General features: G+C 46.7%; 1 protein-coding gene and 1 long non-coding RNA gene across 2 annotated transcripts in view; one reads left to right on the top strand and one right to left on the bottom strand.

Annotated features, from left to right (window-relative positions):
- The window catches only part of EFNA2 (ephrin A2), a 114,913-nt gene that overhangs the window by 66,708 nt on the left and 27,196 nt on the right, over positions 1-21,009 (top strand). The window lies entirely within an intron of this gene.
- Positions 8,139-19,880, bottom strand: LOC144584012 (uncharacterized). Its single transcript, XR_013537999.1, has 2 exons — positions 12,337-19,880; positions 8,139-11,891 (listed from the first exon to the last, which is right to left on the bottom strand). It is a non-coding gene; the product is annotated as an uncharacterized LOC144584012 (long non-coding RNA).

Genomic DNA, 21,009 nt, shown 5'->3' with positions numbered 1-21,009 from the left:
CCGTTTGGAGAAATTAAATAATTTAGACCGCGTGTGTACAAAGCGTCTCCCCAAAGACGCGGCGCGAGAAATCTTTTCCTTCCCAACCCACCCACCTCCCAGTGGCGCATCCATGTTCCCGTTTTGCTTCCCGGTCGGCCAGGATCCCCCCCCCTTCCCTTCTGCCTGGTCTCCCCACCCTTGGGGGTGCCTGAGCAGGAAAAGTGTCCCCGTGACCCACTGCATGGAATCCAGCACTTGAGCAGGTCATGGGACTGAACATGAGTCTTGGAGAAACGAAGGACGGTGTCACAAAAAAAGACTCTGAGGGCTGAAATCTGGTAGAAACAAGAGTAGACCTATTTGGATCTGTGGAACTGAGGGAGGAGAGTCCCCCCCCCCCCGTTCAACACTGGTTAGACCACCTCTGGAGTCCTGGGTTCCAGTTCTGGACACCCCACTTGAAGAAGGAGGATGACCAAGGGGAGCCAGTTCAGAGGAGGGCAAGAAGGAGAATCGGGACTGGAACTCAAGCCCTATAAGGAGGAAAGATAGAAAAAAAGAAGACGGAGGGGAGACAGGAGAGCGCTTTTCAAATCCTGGGACGGCTGTCTTACAGAGGAGAGGCAGGATCTGTCCTCCATCACCCCAGAGGGCAGGACCCGTCAGAAGGGGCTCAAGCAACAGGAAGCCAGATCGAGGCTGAAGATCACAGAAAAACTTATTAACTGTTAGAGCAGTACAACAATAGAAAAGAAAACTGGGGAAAGACAGGAGAGCGGTCTTCAAATCCTTGAAAGGCGGTCCTACAGAGGGACCCAATGTAGGTAGAAAAGCTTCACTAGTTTTCTAGCCCTCAGTGGGGAACAGGACCTTGGTGCACTGAAAAATTCATCAGCTACTCTGAGCAAAAAGACCAAGGCTAATACGTATCTTCTGAAGGCTGGATAGATAGCTCAGGGTTTGGAAGGACTACAATGCCCATGGACTCGGGTTGCAAGGGCTGCTGGAATCAGTGGCCTGCCACGCCTGGACAGACAGTGGCTCCTTACACCTAACACAGAAATCAATTAGCAGGAAATGTTTGACAATTATCTCCTAAAATATATCCTATGACCATGCATGGCTTTCTCGTCCTCGTCCCATGCCATATATATATAAGAATTGAGGAATCTGTTATATCCCCATTAAATCTCTTGTTATCACTCCCCCCCCCCCAGTTTCGATAAATAAAGTGATTTTTAAAATAATACTAATCATGGAAGGATAGTTCGCGGTGATGGCAGGAGCCTTTTGCGATTTAAGGAAAATCCGTTCCGAAGGCGCTTCAGTCAATATCCGGCTAATTGAAAGATTTATTTTGTAGGCTTCGGTGCACAGTCTGGATTCTTGCCAATGGCGGGAGCTTTTCTTTCTTTTTCGGTCTGTTTTTAAATTATTACTTTTTTTGGCATTTATGATCTTGCCGTATTTAACACAATTGAGATTTTCCTTCATGCAGGAATGGGAGGGGGAAATCTTGGGCATTAAAAAAAAAAAAGGCAAAATACCCCAGGAGCGCCTGGAAGAAAGCAAGCAAGCGGTCGGAAAACGAGCTTAAATACGCTCCACGTGAAGCCCTTTGCTGGTCCGGTCACTGCCAAAGCCAGCAGGGCGAGGGGATTAAGGGAGAAAGCAGCCTTCCTCTTTGAATCCACTTTTGCTTCCCAGGCTTTGCCTGGAAGGAATGGTTTCCAGGTTCCCCCAGCGGCCCAGAGAGGGAGTGGGACAGCTCTTCTTTGCTGACCCTGGGGCTCCACGAAATCCGTCCCCCTTGGAGTCTTCAGGGGCTTCGCCTTTTGCGAGCAGGCCTGGTTAAAAATGTCTTGCTATGAGATTCTGGTGTCTGTCTGTCTCTTTCTTTCTTTCTTTCCCTTCTTGCCTTTGTTCCTTTCATCTATCCATTGATCACCAGTTCCTGCTTTTCATCCATCCATCATCAGCTCCTTCCTTCCTTCTTATCCATCATCAGCTCCTTCCTTCCTTCCTTCCTTCCTTCCTTTTTATCCGTCATCAGTCCTTCCTTTCTCTTATCCATCATCAGCTCCTTCCTTCCTTCCTCTTATCCATCACCAGCTCCTTCCTTCCTTCCTTCCTTCCTTCCTTCCTTCCTTCCTTCCTTCCTTCCTTCCTTCCTTCCTTCCTTTTTATCCATCATCAGCTCCTTCCTTCCTTCCTCTTATCCATCATCAGCTCCTTCCTTCCTTCCTTCCTTCCTTCCTTCCTTCCTTCCTTCCTATCCATCATCAGCTCCTTCCTTCCTCTTATCCATCACCAGCTCCTTCCTTCCTCTTATCCATCATCAGTCCTTCCTTCCCCTTATCCATCACCAGCTCCTTCCTTCCTTCCTCTTATCCATCACCAGCTCCTTCCTTCCTCTTATACATCACCAGCTCCTTCCTTTCTCTTATCCATCATCAGCTCCTTCCTTCCTTCCTCTTATCCATCATCAGCTCCTTCCTTCCTTCCTTCCTTCCTTCCTTCCTATCCATCATCAGTCCTTCCTTTCTCTTATCCATCATCAGCTCCTTCCTTCCTCTTATCCATCACCAGCTCCTTCCTTCCTCTTATCCATCATCAGTCCTTCCTTCCCCTTATCCATCACCAGCTCCTTCCTTCCTTCCTCTTATCCATCACCAGCTCCTTCCTTCCTCTTATCCATCATCAGCTCCTTCCTTCCTCTTATCCATCACCAGCTCCTTCCTTCCTCTTATCCATCACCAGCTCCTTCCTTCCTCTTATCCATCACCAGCTCCTTCCTTCCTTCCTTCCTTCCTTCCTTCCTTCCTTCCTTCCTTCCTTCCTTCCTTCCTTCCTTTTTATCCATCATCAGCTCCTTCCTTCCTTCCTCTTATCCATCATCAGCTCCTTCCTTCCTTCCTTCCTTCCTTCCTTCCTTCCTTCCTTCCTTCCTTCCTTCCTATCCATCATCAGCTCCTTCCTTCCTCTTATCCATCACCAGCTCATTCCTTCCTCTTATCCATCATCAGTCCTTCCTTCCCCTTATCCATCACCAGCTCCTTCCTTCCTTCCTCTTATCCATCACCAGCTCCTTCCTTCCTTCCTCTTATCCATCACCAGCTCCTTCCTTCCTCTTATACATCACCAGCTCCTTCCTTTCTCTTATCCATCATCAGCTCCTTCCTTCCTCTTATCCATCACCAGCTCCTTCCTTCCTCTTATCCATCATCAGCTCCTTCCTTCCTTCCTCTTATCCATCATCAGCTCCTTCCTTCCTTCCTTCCTTCCTTCCTTCCTTTTCCCAATTCATTCTTTCCTCTCTTCTATTTATTTATAAATTCCTCTTTTTGCCAAAAAGCATAGCCAAAGATGGCTCACAACCTTTCAGAGCAATTCATCTGGACCAAGCCCCCCCCTCAACCATGCAGACAAGAATTAACAATAATAATCTTAGAACGGCAGTGCTGGAAGGGACTCTATGGATCATGAAGTCCAGCCCCTGTCAAGGAAGGCCCGTGGGGGGATTCAAACTCCCCACCTCTGGCTCTGCAGCCAGAGAACCTCAACCCCTGAGCTATCATTGCCATCCAGCAAACTCACTTTGTCCACCCTGTTGGAAAGCGTGTGGCGATACTCCATTATAAAATGTGCAATCCCGAATAAGCCGGGTTGGTGCAGGATGGACCGAGCGACCACAGAGGGTTCCAGAGGCCATGCCCATCATGTTTTCCACCCGTGGTTGGCACCTAACCATTTTCCAAAAGCAGAGGGGGTCACATCCAGTTTCTCCCCCAAATGGGGAGAAATCAGGTCATCAAATCCCAGTGCCTCAATTTCCTTCATTGGCGCGGGGTAGAGTTTTTCAGGATGCTCGTCATAGAAGCCCTACCCCAAAAATAAACCCCAATGAAATGAAACCCTGCCCTCCACCCTTGTGCAGCAGCCAGAAGAAGATGACATGCCTATATTTGAATGAAAGTAGATGGTGGTACATGAAAAAAAAAAAAACATCCCCTGAAAATAAGCCCTAATGCGGTTGTTTTGGAGCAAAAATTAATATAAGACCCTGTCTTATTTTCGAGTAAACACGGTCATAATTACCTGCTGTCAGGTCTCCCTACAGTATTTCTTCTCTTTCTGTCTCCCCAAGTACAATTTCCACAGTTCCAAATCGCAACCCACAGCACCCTCTTTTAAGTAAACCTGCCATAAGGCTGTATCTAGCAATGGGACGTAGCTGTCAGGGTTTTTTACAACCTCGCATGCTGCCTACAGAAGGCATGGCTTGGAGGAATTTTTCCGGGCTGAGGTGACTGTCAATAATAATAATAATAATAATAATAATAATAATAATAATAATAATAATAATAATAATAATAATAATAATAATAATAATAATAATAATAATTATTATTATTATTATTATTATTATTATTATTATTATTATTATTATTATTATTATTATTATTATTATTATTATTATTATTATTATTATTATTATTATTATTATCATCATCATCATCATCATCATCATCATCATCATCATTATTATCATTATTTATTGTATTTATACCCCGCCTATCTAGTCATTTCGACCACTCTAGGCGGCTTACAACATAAAACATAACAAGTTCAAGAAAAATTTATAACAATTAATTAATTAAATGATTTTGCAATGGGAAAAATACAAAATAAATCAAATAAAAAGAAAAAAAAGGAAAGAGGACAGGAATTAACTGGAAAGGAAGGCCTGCCTATACATCAAACATTACTGCCTATACAACAAACATTACTGATCCCTTCTGATATTTTTGCCAGTCTTACCAGAGTGAAATGCCATCTATGAAATATTTTAAGGATGTTTATTCTATGATTAACTTGCTTAATCGTTTTCCAGTTATCTTTCCACATTTTTGTCCATTCATCAATCTGTCCTTCACTAACCAGTAGAGAGAGCCCGGCATCTCTGCTCTGTGTTCTTTTCCCTCTGTTTCCCTTCTCTTTCCTTGGTTGGAAGCCACTCGTTATTTTGCTGTTGATGTGTTCGCCGCTGTAAGTAATGAAAGGTTTTTATTCTTTCTCCTACAAATATCTTAGAGCGGTTGAGACCTGAAGTGCCGGTGAATGGGAAAGGGTTGGACTATCTGGGGAACTTGAAGCTATTCTCCTCCGTGGATCTCTGTATCTCTACTGGAGAGCAAAGGAATAGCCATCCCTCATTCCCTTGCATTGTCTTAACAAATCTGGGAGGTAGCCAGTACAGTGGAACTGCTGGCTAGCTCAGGGAGTTGAGGTCTCTGGCTGTGGAGCCAGAGGTTGGGAGTTCGAATCCCAACCATGGGCCCCCAAATGTTCTTGGATGACAACCCCTAGAAGTCCTAACCAGCATAGATTAGTGGTGAAGGCTTCTGGGAGTTTTACTCCAAGAACATGCGGGGGACCCCAGGCTGGGAACCACTGTTATAGAGCCTCGTGGGGCAGGAGTTAAACTGCAGTCCTGCAGCAAAGAGTCTGCTCACAACCTGAGTTTGATTCCTACGGGATCAAGTTGGCAGCTTGAGGTGGACTCAACCTGCTGTCCTTCCACGGTCGGGAACTTGAGTTCCCGGCTTGTCAGAAACCACCCAGAAAGTGCTTTACATGCTTTGGATGGTATATGAGCGGCACACTTCGCATCACCCGCCCTCGATTAGGCCACTCGAACATGCAGACATTCCCACAGATCAGCGTCCATTCGGGGTGTGTGTGTGTGTGTGTGTGTGTGTGTGTGTGTGTGTGTGTGTGTGTGTGTGTGTGTGTGTGTGTGTGTGTGTGTGTGTGTGTGTGTGTGTGTGTGTCGGTGAATGGCTGGCAACCGTGAGACGTAACCTTTGGGGTTCGCCGGAAAGCGCCGGCCGAGAGGCCCCCTCCGGGCCCCCGGTTATGGGGCCACCCTTATTGTGCGAATGCCATTTTCACCACGGAGGGCGAGCCCAACCACCCCGGCAGAGTTAATGCGAGGCCCCACAGCGAACAGCGGGTCTTTTCGTACGACATTTCAAACAAATTGGATCTAGATGAGATATCTGTATATTTTCTTGGGGTCTTTAAAAAAAAGATGGAGAGGAAGAGAATGCCGGGAGAGTTGATTTTGAACGTCCCGTCCCGAGGGAGGCTGGTTGCGATGGGAGAAGGTCCTTTAGAAGGCTTCTTATGTTCTTACGTGGAGGGGGGGGGAGTGAGTGAGTATCCTGACATGCTAACTGTGGAAGTTAGAAGGGAAAGGGGGCGAAAAAGCATAGAGAGCAGTCCCTGTACAGGAGTAGATTTCTTATCCCGATTTGATTACAAACGGGGAACTGTGAAAGGTTGCATGTAACGGGCCCACAGGCGGTGGCCAAGAGGAAGCCCGTCTCCCACAGCGCTGTTCATTAGTTCCAATATTTTATTCCGAGCAATTTCACCCGAACATTGAGGATCCCGTTGTCATGCAGAATAGAATGGGGGTGGGGGACGGCACCGGACAGACTGTCACAGGGCAGGATCCATCCATTAAAACCCGATGCGGTTGGCCGTTCTGGGAGCCGAGCCAAGGGGATGCTCTGGAAAGGTCACCCGAAGGTCAGCGGATGATGATACTAGTGCTGGGCTGCTGAATCTGGGCTGAGGGCACGCGTTTTTATTTTAAAAATGGGAACCGTTGGTTCCAGTTTATTTATTGATGTATTAATTGATTGATTTGGCTCCTTCCAAAACAAACCTTTAGAGCAAGGGGCCGGGAGAACGCCCACGTTTTAAAACCATTCGATCATTTACAGGTTTTCTCCTCCCGACATTCATATCGTTTGCACGCCATGCAGGCTCGAAAAACAGGGTGGATTGGACTGAAATAAAAGCTGATTTTGATCGCAATTTAAGCCGCGATTTAAATGTCCAAAATCAGATGTGTTGACCATTAAAATGTTGCAAGAATTGAGTTTGGAAATGGAAATTGTGATGGCAATCAATTTGGTTTTTTTTCTAAAAAAGGAAATCATGGAGTTTTAAAGGCATAGCATAAATCGAATTTCTAATTTCAGCTCGAATCATGGATTCTATCACCGAGGTTCGCACAGAAACCTCACCGGTTCAGTGGGTCTTCTGTAAGAGAAACAAGGAACAGATTTTAGGCCGAAATCTCTCAACCTTCTTTCTAGAGTGCCCCTAAAAAGCTAGAGAAATTAGCATTTAAAATATTTTTACCCCACCTTTCTCCTTAGAAAACAACCCAAGGTGGCTCACATCATTAAAAACACAATAGTAAAAGCTAAGAAAACGATTAAAAAAAAAGTAAATTATTCAGATATTAAAGAGGAAGGAAGAACATTATACTACAAAAGTGAGATAAAAGCATAAGTGGGGAAAAGAAGGTAAAACAAATGAGAAAAACCCCTCAAACCATCAAAACCAAAGGCGACATTGAAGCTGAGGGAAGTGGGACAAATACATTAATAATCAGTATTTGCAGATAAATTATAAAGCCCAAACCAGGGGTTTCATGATGAGAAAGGAAAAGAGCAATGAAAGAAGAGATGGATTTCTGCTGATTTATCACTGTCTCCTTTCTGGTGGAAAAAAAATGGATCAGGCTATGATGAATATAGCGGCAAGACCGTTGTGCTGCTCCATATTCCCTCTGTGCGTGGATTTGCGCAGCAAAAAGGGAGAATCTGCGGCCGATCTCAGATTATGAGCTGGCGAGATTTTACGATAAACCTCCTTTAGGTAGGAAGTCCAGCTGGAATTCGGAGGATGAACCTCGGGACACGCTGGCCTCACACTGGTTTTGTCAAGGACGTGGCCCCAACCGTGTTCTCCTACACCGAGAGGAGCTTGGAAATTTTAATTTCTTAGACGACCGCTCTCATCATCCCCCTACTTGGACCGGTTTCAAGAGCTTCGACCGCCAGGTCTCCAAAATCGTGGTTGAAGAGGGTTGAGGGCAGAGATGAGCAGATTTGCGAAATTCTCCGAGTTGGAAGTCTAAAAACACACCGACCTGCACACTTCTAGTTGGGTGGCACTGGTATTCTGTAGGGACAAGCCATCTGGGTTTTTTTTAACTACAAATCCCATCATTCTCCATTCTGGAAGTTCCTTCCCAAAGATCTATACCTCTAGAGACCTAACTTTAAGTGATCTTTTCTTTCTTTTTCTTTTTCTTTTTGAGTTTTTGCCATCTTGGATACTATTAATTATAATAATTGCACTATATACGTTTTATAAGCTGTTTTAATATGTTTTAAGATATGTAAGCCGCCCCGAGTAGACGTTGTCTAGAGGGGCGGGGTAGAAATCGAATAAATAAATAAATAAAGTAAATAAATAACTTTAGCTCACCTGGAGGAAAGGCTTTAGCTTCTTGGCCTGGGATTTCAGCCCAACACAGGCTGGCTCTACACATGAGAGGCACGGGGGGGGGATTCGAACTCTCAACCTCTGGCTCTGCCACCAGATACTGAAACCACTGAGCTATAGGGTGTTTTTTAAACCCCTTCTTGGTTTTCTTTCAGGAGCAAGAACCTGCAAGACGGATATATCTCTTCAGCAGCCTGGGAGCAGCTACCAAGAAGGCCATTGACCCACCTAGAACCATACATTTACGGTTCTAGGTGAGCCATGTCCTCCTGCTTCTAGAGATGGTGGGGCAGTCCTGTGTAATCCTCTTTTTCTCGAAGTTTCCCCCTCATTTCCCCAGTCTGGATCTTTCTCCTGCCCCAGCTTTGTCACGGAAAAAGGAAAGTTAGAGTTAAAAGTTATGGCAGAGGAACGATGGTTTCTTTCTCCCTCTGACATAGATGAATACTGCAGGATGATTGTTCTCCCTCCGATGGGAACCTGCTCTCAACAATTGGCTCTCCCTAAGCTCTTGGCTCTGTCAGCTACCATTAAGGGTCAGGATTGTGGCTAATTGGATGTTTTGTTGGGGGTAGGTGGGAAATTGCTAACTCAAGCGAGACATCTGACATGACTTCTACACCCTCCCTATCCACTTACCTTTGGCTTTCTCCTTTTCACAGTGTGTTGGTTTCACTGTTAGACGCAACAGGAGGAGAGGTTTTAACCACTTTGGAAGGATAACATTGAGAAGGGAACCTAAAGGACATCTGGTCCAGTCCCGCTCCCAGGGCAGAAATCCACAGTCAATCCATCTTTGAAGAGTGGCTCTCCGGCGTCTAGTTGAGTGCTTCCCAGATGTTCTTGGACAACACCTCCCAGAAGCCTCTGCCACTAGCTGTGCTGGCTAGAGTTTCTGGGAGTTGTAGTTCAAGAACATCTGGGGACCCCAGGTTGGGAACCACTGGCCTAGAACCGCCCCATTCAATGCGCCTGCCCGCCATTGAGGCAACTTGTGCTTTGTCATTCGGCTGGCATGCCTTTTGCTAAACATGAGCAGCTAGGTGGTGCTCAACATGAGCTGCTGGACCACTCAAACTCCGCATCGGCCAGGTCTGCTCCCCACGGTCAGGATCCGAGCTCTGCGGCCAATCAGAGGTTAAGCTGTCACGCAGTGGATGTGTTTGGCCCGTGCCTAGCATTGCGGCTGGCAGTTTCCGACCCCCACCGGCCCTTTCCTCTCTCGGCCCCATCTCGTTTCCCCTCTCTCGTGCGCCAACAGAAGAGATGAGCTCAGCTCCCCATCTCAGGAAGGGGGGCAGGAGTGGGGTGCTGATGGAACCGATGGTGTAATTTAAATGGTCAATATTTAGAAAGCACTCTGCGGTTCTCCAGAGACCCGCGGAGGGGAGGGGGTGGAGGGCCAGGGGGAGAGCTAGGCATGACTTATTCATAATTAGCTTATGCTGTCAGCATATTGCAAGCCCCTCAATTTCAGAACCTTCCCCGAGCGTGTGGGTGTTTCCAACTCGACAACACGTGTTAGACGATGGGGGTCAAGGCGCTCGCTGGGATAATCCCCAAAAGGTGAGCTTCTGGATGCAGCCCCCAGGCGGACATCAGCTTGTACAACATTCACGAGAGGTTGGATTTTTGAGTTGTTTGGACTCCAGATCTCATGATTCGGCATCCTGGGACTTCCACTTCCCATCTCTAGAACCTCCAAAATGATACTCGCCTGGAGAAAGGCAAAACTAGGCCTGGCAGGGGCCCAGCTGCCTGGACAGAAAGGAAGCTCCCAGCGAGCAGTGGGGCAGACTCATCTAGGTGTCCATAGGGTGTGAATATGTCAGGTAGAACTCCTGGATTGGAGAACCGCCGGATTTGGAGTCCTAAAAAATCCCCAAATCTCATGCCTGGTGTTCATTTCTACCAGGATCGGATGCTTTGTAAAGCTAGCGGCTCTTAAGTGCCAAGCTGCGCCCGAATACTTTGCAACTCAACCGAGATGAGAGCACCAGGATATATTGCTGGGGGGGGGGGAGGGACTCTGTTTCTCTTCCAGCTACTGTGAGGATTGTAGTGCTCTACTTAGGGGGAACATGGACTCTTGACTGGGGAGGGGCACTGGCAGTGACCACTGGTGGATCCATAGGGGTGATGGCTGTTCTTTGATTTTCATAGTTTGGACTTCACTGGGGTTTCTTCAACACTCTGAACCCTTTCCCCACATTTCTAGAAAAGGTTCAGCAACCTGGGCAGCTTCTGTAAACTTTGTACGAAAACCCGGGAATTTTGTGTGTTTTTTAAAGGCACAAAACCACTTCTGGAAATCCCCCCCCTGGAAAGTTCCTGAAAACATGCACACAGTTCTTGCTCGGTGGACAGAAAGCTTTTCGGGTTTTTTCCTTGTCCCCCTCCAAGAATGACATAAGTAACAATTTAGACCTTTGTTTCTGAGGAGGTGTTATTAACGTGGAATAAAGCAAAAGAATTGGGTTTAGAAATGGATTTTGAAAATGTGGTTTCTTGCATTCCTGCCTCCTGCTGCGGTATTTATTTATTGTTGCGGCTTATATGCTGTGCTGTAGCGCTGAAGCACTCTCTGGGTGGCTTAATGCCATAGCGATAGAACACTCGCCGGGCAGTTTAACGCTCCCAAGCCAACTGTGTCTGGCTCCCTAAGAGAAAAATTGGCTTTACAGTCTCAAAATCTCAGTGTCGTTGTGATCCTAATGGCAGAGCGATAGTTTTCTGCTCGTTTCCTTCCTCGAAAACAATTAGAATCTCCTCTCGTTGCCGGCGTCTGACCCGCAAAGTGATTATAACCCTGTAGTGTCTGTGTGTTGTGTGCAAGAGTGATGTGCATGTGTGGTTTTGGTTTTTTTTTTTTGTTGCTTTGTTTTTATTTCTATTTTCACGAGTGTTTAGCCAGAGCTGTTGAGGGTATGGTAATTACACCTTCACCGTTGGGAAAAAAGCTAGAAATAATTACCTCGCGGCGTCCTGGGGCGCAAGCAGAGAGGCATAGCAATTGTCGTTACTCCTGGGGCTGGGGCGGAGAGACGAATGGCAGGGACATGGGCTTATTCTCTCAGGCAGGTTGTGGGGTGCGGTAGGATGATTAGTTCCGGGGGGGGGGGAACTTTGGGTCTGTTATGCCTTCAACATGCAAAGCAGCTGGCTTTTTGTCTACCCAGTTCAAGGCGTAAATAATATAAGGAAGTTGCAGGGATACTGGCGAGTTCGAAGCCTTGAGTTCGAGTCTTTCCCCTCCCCAAAATACTCGAACTGGGACTCACACCCAAAGACTCGGACGGTCCCTACGCCACTGTATTCAGACCAACTGCATTTCCGTGAAGAACATGCAGGCTTCATCAGGAGCTGGGCTTAGAAGGTGCTTCTCCCCGACAAAATCCTTGGTTACAGAAACCTCTAGGCCTGGTGCCCGTGTTTGCAGGTCTGTCTCTCTCAGTAAAATGGTGAAGAAGGAGAACGAGAACCTTTTGTGAGGAAGAGGAAGGGAAAAGTCTAGAATAACCAATCCGCATGTTGATCTAGACAAGAGGAGAAAGGAGAACAGAGCCGGGTTATTGTAGGCCTGAAGCTTTCCTGTTTCCATCCTCCCCATCCATCAGTTATCTCTGTGAGGCCAAAGGCATGGAGGCCAAATTCATCCGGAGTAGCATTACCCTTCCATGTAACTTACTCTGAAATGATCCTCTCTTTTTCTCCCTTGCCCTTGGTACCTCCTTAGTTTATTGGCAAAGCCTTAGCAGGGTCTTCTGCATCTCTTTCTTTCTCAGCTGCCCCCCCCCCGGTGCAAGTGCATTAATTGTTATTAAAAATTAACGGCCTTTGGACGTCTTCGGGGAGTGAATAAACCTCTTTTAGCCGCGAAGGTCGGCTTTTTTCCACTGCCCACACCTTGTTTCTTTCTTCGTCTGTTTCTTCATTTTTTTAAAAAAGAAGGCAGGCGCTGCTTTGGAAATAATGACTCACCTCCCTCCTCTTGAGCCACTCAGGTGGTGAGGATCGACTGGATCGGTGCCCGATCACAGCCTCTCGGGAAACGAGATGAGAGTAAAACTGTGTGCTTCATTGCTGCTGGACAGGCTCGAGGTTTATTGGAGAACAACCGATCTTTAAAAAGAGGCAACCTAATGGGTTGTTTTACAAGCTCTCTCTGGGGGTTAGAAGAACAGTCCAGTGTTTTCAAGAATCATAGGATGGGAGTTGGAAAGGAAGCCATAGAGGAAAACTGGAAAATGGGTGAAAACCTATTACGCTGTGTAAGGGTCTCTGATTTCCTCTAAAGCTTTTAAGGTGGAACTGCGAGTTAGGAAGAGATAGAGCAAGTCCAGCACAATGATTGTATTGTTTTATATTTGGGAGTGCCCTACGAAACACTGGCTAATATTAAGTCCATGAAGATGGGTGTCCAATATGTGTATCTGTTTTATCTCCACTCTCTTTCTCTCTGGGTTGTTCCCCTGTAGTTTCTCTTTTTTCAGAATGGCAGCTTTCAGATCTTGGGCAGAGTTTTCCAGGTAAATCCAAATGATATGAAACAGGTTTCTGTGTGTTTCATTCTGGAAGTCCGATTTGTGTCCGTTAATTCTTTTGCGTAGAAATTGTCAGGTTTGTCATGTGCGGAGGGCGGACGAGCTGATGTCGTCATCATCAAGTGCAATGAATTTTCTGAAATAAAACAGTGAACTCAAGTCTTGTGTGGCATTACATGACTCTGCTGGGTTTTGGCAAATGTTTCCTTAGAGACAAGGTGCAAAATACGCCTGAAGTTTCCCTGTGCATAGTGGCAATTGTACATGTGCTTTCTGCTCCTTCATGGAGCACTTTTCCTGGATGGTGAAACTCTTGTTTGACTCGTTGTACAACAGACACCCAACAGCTGAAAACCACTTATAGTGATGGGATTTTTGGATTTTGGGGGCTACAAATCTCATTGGGGTGGAAAACAGGGGGGCCTAGTGTGCTCTGGTCCATGGGGTCATGAAGAGTCAGACACGACTTAACAACTAAATAACAAATCCCATCATCCCCAATTCTGGGCCCTTGACCTGTCTTAATATACACCTCATAGACACCTACAATTGGGTCATCCGGGCGGGGGGGGGAACCTCAGCTGGAAGGCTTTGAGGTCGAGCTAGGCCTAGCTCTGTGTAGCTTCCTGTCCAGAAAGGAAGTTGCCACAAGCAGGAAGTTTGGGAGAAGCCAGGCCTAGTTCAACCTTAAACTGGGCCTTTCTACCTCCTCAGAGCAGTATTTCTTTCTTAATAATTCTCAATTCTGGTTTATGATCACCCTTTTCAGGGTTTTCCAGGTAGAGAGTACTCAGAAGTGGTTTGTCCTTCCCTAATCTGGGGGCACTTTGGGACTGCAGCTGCCCCCCAAGGCCCCACAAGCTAGCTCTGCTTATAGGAAGCCCAGTGAGGGATTCAAGCTCCTAGCTCTGCAAGCACACACCTAACTCATTGAACTATCCAATTAGTTTTCTCTTCCTTCCTTCCTTCCTTCCTTCCTTCCTTCCTTCCTTCCTTCCTTCCTTCCTTCTTTCTATCCATCATCAGCTCCTTCCTTCCTTCAATCATTGGCTTCTTTCCTTCCTCCTCCCCCCCCCTCCAGGTGATGCTTGCCCGGATCGCCCCTGCTTCTCCCTGCTTCTCCACGCCAGACGCTTGGCTGCAGGCGCAGGGAGAAACCCAGCCAAGGGAAAGCAATGAAGAGTGAAGTCAAAATTGGAAGGCGGTCCGAGAGGAGGAAAAGTTTTCACGCAAGGAAGTCAGGGGGAAGAAAGACAGGAGGAAACAGGGCGTCCCTCGACCGCCAGAGATGAATGTCTGCTTCCAGGGTAGACGGTGGGAGTGGGGGGGAGGAAGACAGAGGCGATTAACAGCTGTTAAATGGCTCGAGATTTATAGAGCTGAAAGGAAGGGGGAGAGCGCTTTCTGTCTCAAAGTGCTTTCTAATCACAGGTTGGTGCTGGGGATTTTTATATTTTTTTAACACAACACCCCCCAATCAACAGAGTAATACTTTGGCCGCCTGATTAGACCCTCGAAGTTCCTGATATAATGAGAGCGATTGGGTCCATTCTCCCGTGCGCATGTGTGTGCACGCAGGAGAAGGGTGAGTCCCCCCCACTTTTTCTCCATCTAAACGAGAGGGTGGTGAGAGAAAGGTTTTAGCCTGAAATTCTGCAGAGGAACATTGGTTGGTTGGTTGGTTCAGGTTTTTTTACAAAATTTGGACAAAATTTTTACCCCATCTTTCTCCTTCAAATGGACCCCAGGCAGCTTCCATCCTTAAAAGACAGGCTTTGGAGCAACAATGGTGAATATACAAATACCAAAGGAAAAAAAAATAAAAGGAGCAAACAGGTAATGCCTGCGCTGTGTCTGCGTCGGATGTCGGATCAGTGGGAAGGGAACCCAGACCTGGGTTGACCTGTCACGGTTCCCTCTTCGTACCCAGATGGCAAATAATAATAATAATAATAATAATTTTAAAAATGTATAAATCACAAGTCATGCATTATATTCCCAAGTCTCAGATTTTAGCCCAGATTTGAAATCTCTTCCTTCCTTCCTTCCTTCCTTCTATCCATCATCAGCTCCTTCCTTCCTTCCTTCCATCACTAGTGCCTGCCTGCCTGCCTGCCTGCCTGCCTGCCTGCCTGCCTACCTGCCTTCCTTCCTTCCTTCCTTCCTTCCTTCCTTCCTTCCTTCCTTCCTTCCTTCCTATAGAAGTCCAGCTAGAAGCACTAGACCTGAATCTGTAGAAAGAGCAGTTTCTGCCAAGGCTATATAGTCATAAACAGGAAGAGCTGTCCTGTTTAGCGCTATTGCACTACAACACACACTCTCAATAAGCAGTTTTGTGCTGCTCAGTGGACTTCTGGTCTACCTAAAAGGTGTAGACCAGGTCTTTGGCAGATCTGTGGCCCGGTCTACCCATTTCATACTTTAAAAAAAAAAAAACTGTTTGGCACTGATTTGGTTATTTCTCTACTTTCTCTGAACGTGAGAGCTAAGTGTGGTATTGCTGTGTCATAGATTTGTCGCTCCTACCTGGCAAAACACTGTTCCTCTGACTGAGCGGGAAGAAAGGAAGGCAAAAGACAGACAGAGAGAGAACTCTTTGCAAGGCACAGCCTTCCCGAACACATGGGCCGCGGCCTGGAATTGCAAAGGCAGTGAACAAGGAGGGATCTGAGCAGCGTCAGACAAAGGCTGCTCTGTTCCCCTCCACGATAGCCCAGCTGTGAGATACAGGCGTTGCAAGGATGGAAAGAATGTTATCGGCCGGTTATCTGCTGAGGACGCTGAAACACAATCCATGTTCAGAATGTCACTCGATTGCAGGAGGCGACCTCCAGGTTGGGGGCCCCGATTGACTTCCCTGAGGAAGAAGCTCCGCCTGGGAAGGGAAGGGACGGAAGAGGGGGATTGGGGCCACGCCTGTACAGTAGCGGAAACCTTGTGTGTGATTTGGGATCGGGAAGAAATCCACAGCAACCATCGTCGTCTAGTCATTTAGTCATGTCCGACTCTTCGTGACCCCATGGACCAGAGCACGTCAGGCCCTCCTATCTTCTACTGCCTCCCAGAGTTGTGTCAAATTCATCTTTGTTGCTTCGCAGACACTGTCCAGCCATCTCATCCTCTGTCGTCCCCTTCTCCTCTTGCCGTCACACTTTCCTAACATCAAGGTCTTTTCCAAGGAGTCTTCTCTTCTCATGAGATGGCCAAAGTATTCGAGCCTCAGCTTCAGGATCTGTCCTTCCAGTGAGCACTCAGGGTTGATTTCCTTTAGAATTGATAGGTTTGTTCTTCTTGCAGTCCAGGGGACTCTCAAGAGCCTCCTCCAGCACCACAATTCAAAGGCATCAATTCTTCGGCGGTCTGCTTTCTTTATGGTCCAGCTCTCACTTCCATACATCACGGCAGGAAAAACCATAGCTTTGACTATTCGGACTTTTGTTGGCAAGGTGATGTCTCTGCTTTTTAAGATGCTGTCAAGGTTTGTCATCGTTTTCCTCCCAATAAGCAGGCGTTTTTAATTTCGTGGCTGCTGTCTCCATCTGCAGTGATCATAGAGCCAAAGAAAGTAAAATCTGTCACTGCCTCCATATCTTCCCTTTCTATTTCCCAGGAGGTGTTGGGACCAGTGGCCATGATCTTAGTTTTTTTGATGTTGAGTTTCAGACCGTTTTTGCGCTCTCCTCTTTCACCCTCATTACAAGGTTCTTTAATTTCTCCTCACTTTCTGCCATCAGAGTGGTATCATCTGCATATTGGAGGTTGTTGATATTTCTTCCGGCAGTCTTAATTCCGGCTTGGGATTCCTCCAGTCCAGCCTTCCGCATGATGTATTCTGCATATAAGTTAAATAAGCAGGGAAACAATATACAGCCTTGTCGTATTCCTTTCCCAATTTTGAACCAATCAGTTGTTCCATATTCAGTTCTAACTGTTGCTTCCTGTCCCACATATAGGCATCTCAGTAGATAGATAAGGTGGTCAAGCACTCCCACTTCTTTAAGGACTTGCCATAGTTTGCTGTGGTCCACACAGTCAAAGGCTTTTGCATAGTCAATGAAGCAGAAGTAGATATTTTTCTGGAACTCTCTGGCTTTCTCCATTATCCAGCATATGGTCTCTAGTTCCTCTGCCTCTTCAGAATTCAGCTTGTACTTCTGGGAGTTCTCGGTCCACATACTGCTGAAGCCTACCTTGGAGGATTTTGAGCATAACCTTGCTAGCGTGTGAAATGAGTGCAATTGTACGGTAGCTGGAGCATTCTTTGGCACTGCCTTTCTTTGGGATTGGGATGTAGACTGATCTTTTCCAGTCCTCTGGCCACTGTTGAGTTTTCCAAACTTGCTGGCATATTGAATGTAGCACCTTAACAGCATCATCTTTTAAGATTTTAAATAGTTCAACTGGAATGCCATCACCTCCACTGGCCTTGTTGTTAGCCAAGCTTTCTAAGGCCCATTTGACTTCACTCTCCAGGATGTCTGGATCAAGGTCAGCAACTAAATTGTCTGGGTTGTCCAGGATATCCAAATCTTTCTGATATAATTTCTCTGTGTATTCTTGCCACCTCTTCTTGATGTCTTCTGCTTCTGTTAGGTCCCTACCATTTTTGTCCTTTATCATGTCCATCTTTGCACAAAATGTTCCTCTAATATCTCCAATTTTCCTGAACAGATCTCTGGTTTTTCCTTTTCTGTTATTTTCCTCTATTTCTTTGCATTGTTCATTTAAGAAGGCCCTCTTGTCTCTCCTTGCTATTCTTTGGAAGTCTGCATTCAATTTTCTGTAACTTTCCCTATCACCCTTGCATTTTGTTTCCCTTCTCCTCTCTGCTATTTCTAAGGCCTCGTTGGACAGCCACTTTGCTTTCTTGCATTTCCTTTTCTTTGGGATGGTTTTTGTTGCTGCCTCCTATACAATGTTACGAGCCTCTATCCCAAGTTCTTCAGGCACTCTGTCCACCAAATCTAGTTCCTTAAATCAGTTCTTTACTTCCACTGTGTATTCATAAGGGATTTGGTTTAGATTATACCTGAGTAGCCCAGTGGTTTTTCCTACTCTCTTCAGTTTAAGCTTGAATTTTGCTATGAGAAGCTGATGATCAGAGCCGCAGTCAGCTCCAGGTCTTGTTTTTGCTGACTGTATAGAGCTTCTCCATCTTTGGCTGCATAGAATATAATCAATCTGATTTCGATATTGCCCATCTGGTGATTTCCATGTATAGAGTCACCTCTTGTGTTGTTGAAAAAGAGTGTTTGTGATGACCAGCTTGTTCTCTTGACAAAACTCTATTAGCCTTTGCCCTGCTTCGTTCTGATCTCCAAGGCCAAACTTCCCTGTTGTTTCTTTTATCTCTTGGCTCCCTACTTTAGCACTCCAGTCCCCTAGAATGAGAAGAACATTTTTTGTGTGTGTCAGTTTTAGAAGGTATTGTAAATATTCATAAAATTGTTCAATTTCAGTCTCCTCAGCAATGGTGGTTGGTGCATAAACTTGGATTATTGTGATGTTGAAAGGTCTGCCTTGGATTCGTATTGACATCATTCTATCATTTTTGAGATTATATCCCATTACAGCTTTTCCCACTCTTTTGTTGACTATGAGGGCTACTCCAATCCTTCTACGGGATTCTTGCCCACAATAGTAGATATGATAATCATCTAAATTGAATTCACCCATTCCTGTCCATTTTAGTTCACTGATGCCCAGGATGTCGATGTTTATTCTTTCCATCTCCTGTTTGACCACATCCAGCTTCCCAAGGTTCATAGATCTTACATTCCAGGTTCCTATGCAGTATTTTTCTTTGCAGCATTGGACTTTCCTTTCACTTCCAGGCACGTCCACAGCTGAGCGTCCTTTCGGCTTTGGCCCAACCACTTCATCAGCTCTGGAGCTACTTGTACTTGTCCTCCGCTCTTCCTCAGTAGCATGTTGGACGCCTTTCGACCTGAGGGGCCCATCTTCCAGCGTCATATCTTTTAGCCTTTTGTTTCTGATCATGGGGCGTTCTTGGCAAAGATACTGGAGTGGCATTGCCAGTTCCTACTCCAGGTGGATTGCGTTTAGTCGGAACTCTCCACTATGACCTGTCCGTCTTGGGTGGCCCTGCACAGCATAGCCCATAGCTTCTCTGAGTTACTCAAGCCTCTTCGCCACGACAAGGCAGCAATCCATGAAGGAGACAGCAACCATACTGTTTTGTAAATGCATCCAATCTGCTGGAGAGCTCAGTGGTTTAGGCCTCTGGCTGCGGAGCCCAGGGTTGGGAGTTCGAATCCTCCCATGGGGCCTCCTTGAGAGGGCTGGACGGGATGTTCCTTAGAATCCCTTCCAGCTCTGCCGTTCTAAGATCATCATCGCCCAGAGCTGTCTATGAACTTGAGGGAATCTGCCTTGAAAAGGTTATGCCATTAGCATCGCCAAACCACTGGATTTTGGCTACTGGGTCAAGAAGGCTGGACTAAAACCCAGAATGGACTCACCACTCCAGCTTTAAAGGCTAACGGCGCCAGACTCATGCAAGACTGAAGCACTGTTCACAAACAGTATGTTGCATTCTTCAAAATGATTTCATTTACGGTGAGGGTCGGATCTTAGCTTAGGAAAACCAGGAAGTGCCTGGAGTTGGCTGATGATGTCTGTGAACCTGTAAATCAAAAAGTCCTGCTGGTTTGATCCTGAGGGTCCTGGCACCACGACAACACTGGGATCTCCTGGTCTTTAGTGGTACCACCCCTCTAGTCTTTTCCCCTGCCTAATTTCTCTCTCTGACTGCAAGTGAGCCAGCAACGCTGTGGCCTTTGAAAACCCTTTGGGCCACTCATCAAGACAATTAATGGGGCAGGAGGGCTGAGGAATGCAAGATGAAGGCAGAGATGTGATCGGCTCAGGATTCACTGGGAAAGACCATCATGCCGGGAAAGGTGGGAAGCAGCAGGAAAAGAGGAAGACCCAACACGAGATGGACGGACTCCCTAAAGGAACCCACGACGTTTGAGTTTGCATGAGATGACCAGGGTGGTGGAGGGCAGGGCATTTTGGAGACTGATCATTCACAGGGCTGCCAGGAGTTGGAGGCGACTCGATGGCACAGAACCGCAAGAAGTCAAACTTTGCATTTTAAAAGTTGCTGGTGGGAGGCATCCAGATATCAGGGCCAAACCCTGAGAAGGAGGGAGGGAGGGAGGGAGGGAGGAAGGAAGGAAGGAAGGAAGGAAGGAAGGAAGGAAGGAAGGAAGGAAGGAAGGAAGGAAGGAAGGAAGGAAGGAAGGAAGGAAGGAAGGAAGGAAGGAAGGAAGGAAGGAAGGAAAAGTGTGGAGGGATGAGAGAGAGAAAAAGAAGCCAGGAAGCTTAGAGGTGGAAAAGGATTGAGGGATGGATCCCAGCCTCATCTCCCTATCTATCTGTCTGGCCATTCATCTTTCTGTATGTCTGCCTGTCCTACAAATTGGTCAATTCTTTCCAGGAAAAAAAGGGCGGGCATCTGATTTTGTGTGTGTGTGTGTTGTCATTATCCTCACGACCCGATTTGCATGAAGGACAGCCGACGTGTTTGTGTGAGTTCCAAAGGAAGGGAGGAGAGAGAGATGGGGGGGAGGAGGGCTCGGTTTTTACATTTTTAAAGTGTTACCTTGCCGTGGGCAGGGTTGGTGCAACAGATTAAGGGGAAAAGAGGGCAGGCGATGCGCAGAGAAGGACCACCTTCGCTCCCCCCCTTTCAAAAAGAGGAGGCGAAGGGAGGCCTTTGCATTAATTACTATGTGATTGGAGTACTTATGAAGCCAGTAATTTAGTGCACAAATACTTTAAAATGTATTCACAACGAGCAATTGATGCTCGTTGTCACACTCAAGCCCCTTGAGATAAATCTATTTTTAAAACACACACCAACACCCCCTTTCTGGTCCGCTCTTGGTCGACCGTGATTTGTGCATCCTCTTTTTCCAGAGGCTCGGGGAAACTCCGTCTTTGGATGGCTCCCCTTCTTCTAGGAGGCCACAAGGCAGTCTGGTAGCATGGTTGGAGGGTGGCCCTCGAGCCCTGGTCTTGAGTTCAAATCCTCCGGCTTGTCCGGGCATTGGGGGAGGCCCCATCCTGGGAAGCCGGTGTG

The sequence above is a fragment of the Pogona vitticeps genome, chromosome 7, assembly GCF_051106095.1.
Source record: "Pogona vitticeps strain Pit_001003342236 chromosome 7, PviZW2.1, whole genome shotgun sequence".
Taxonomy (NCBI): Eukaryota; Metazoa; Chordata; class Lepidosauria; order Squamata; family Agamidae; genus Pogona; species Pogona vitticeps.
Note: the sequence above shows the minus strand (reverse complement) of the source record. Positions and strands in the feature narration are given on the sequence as shown.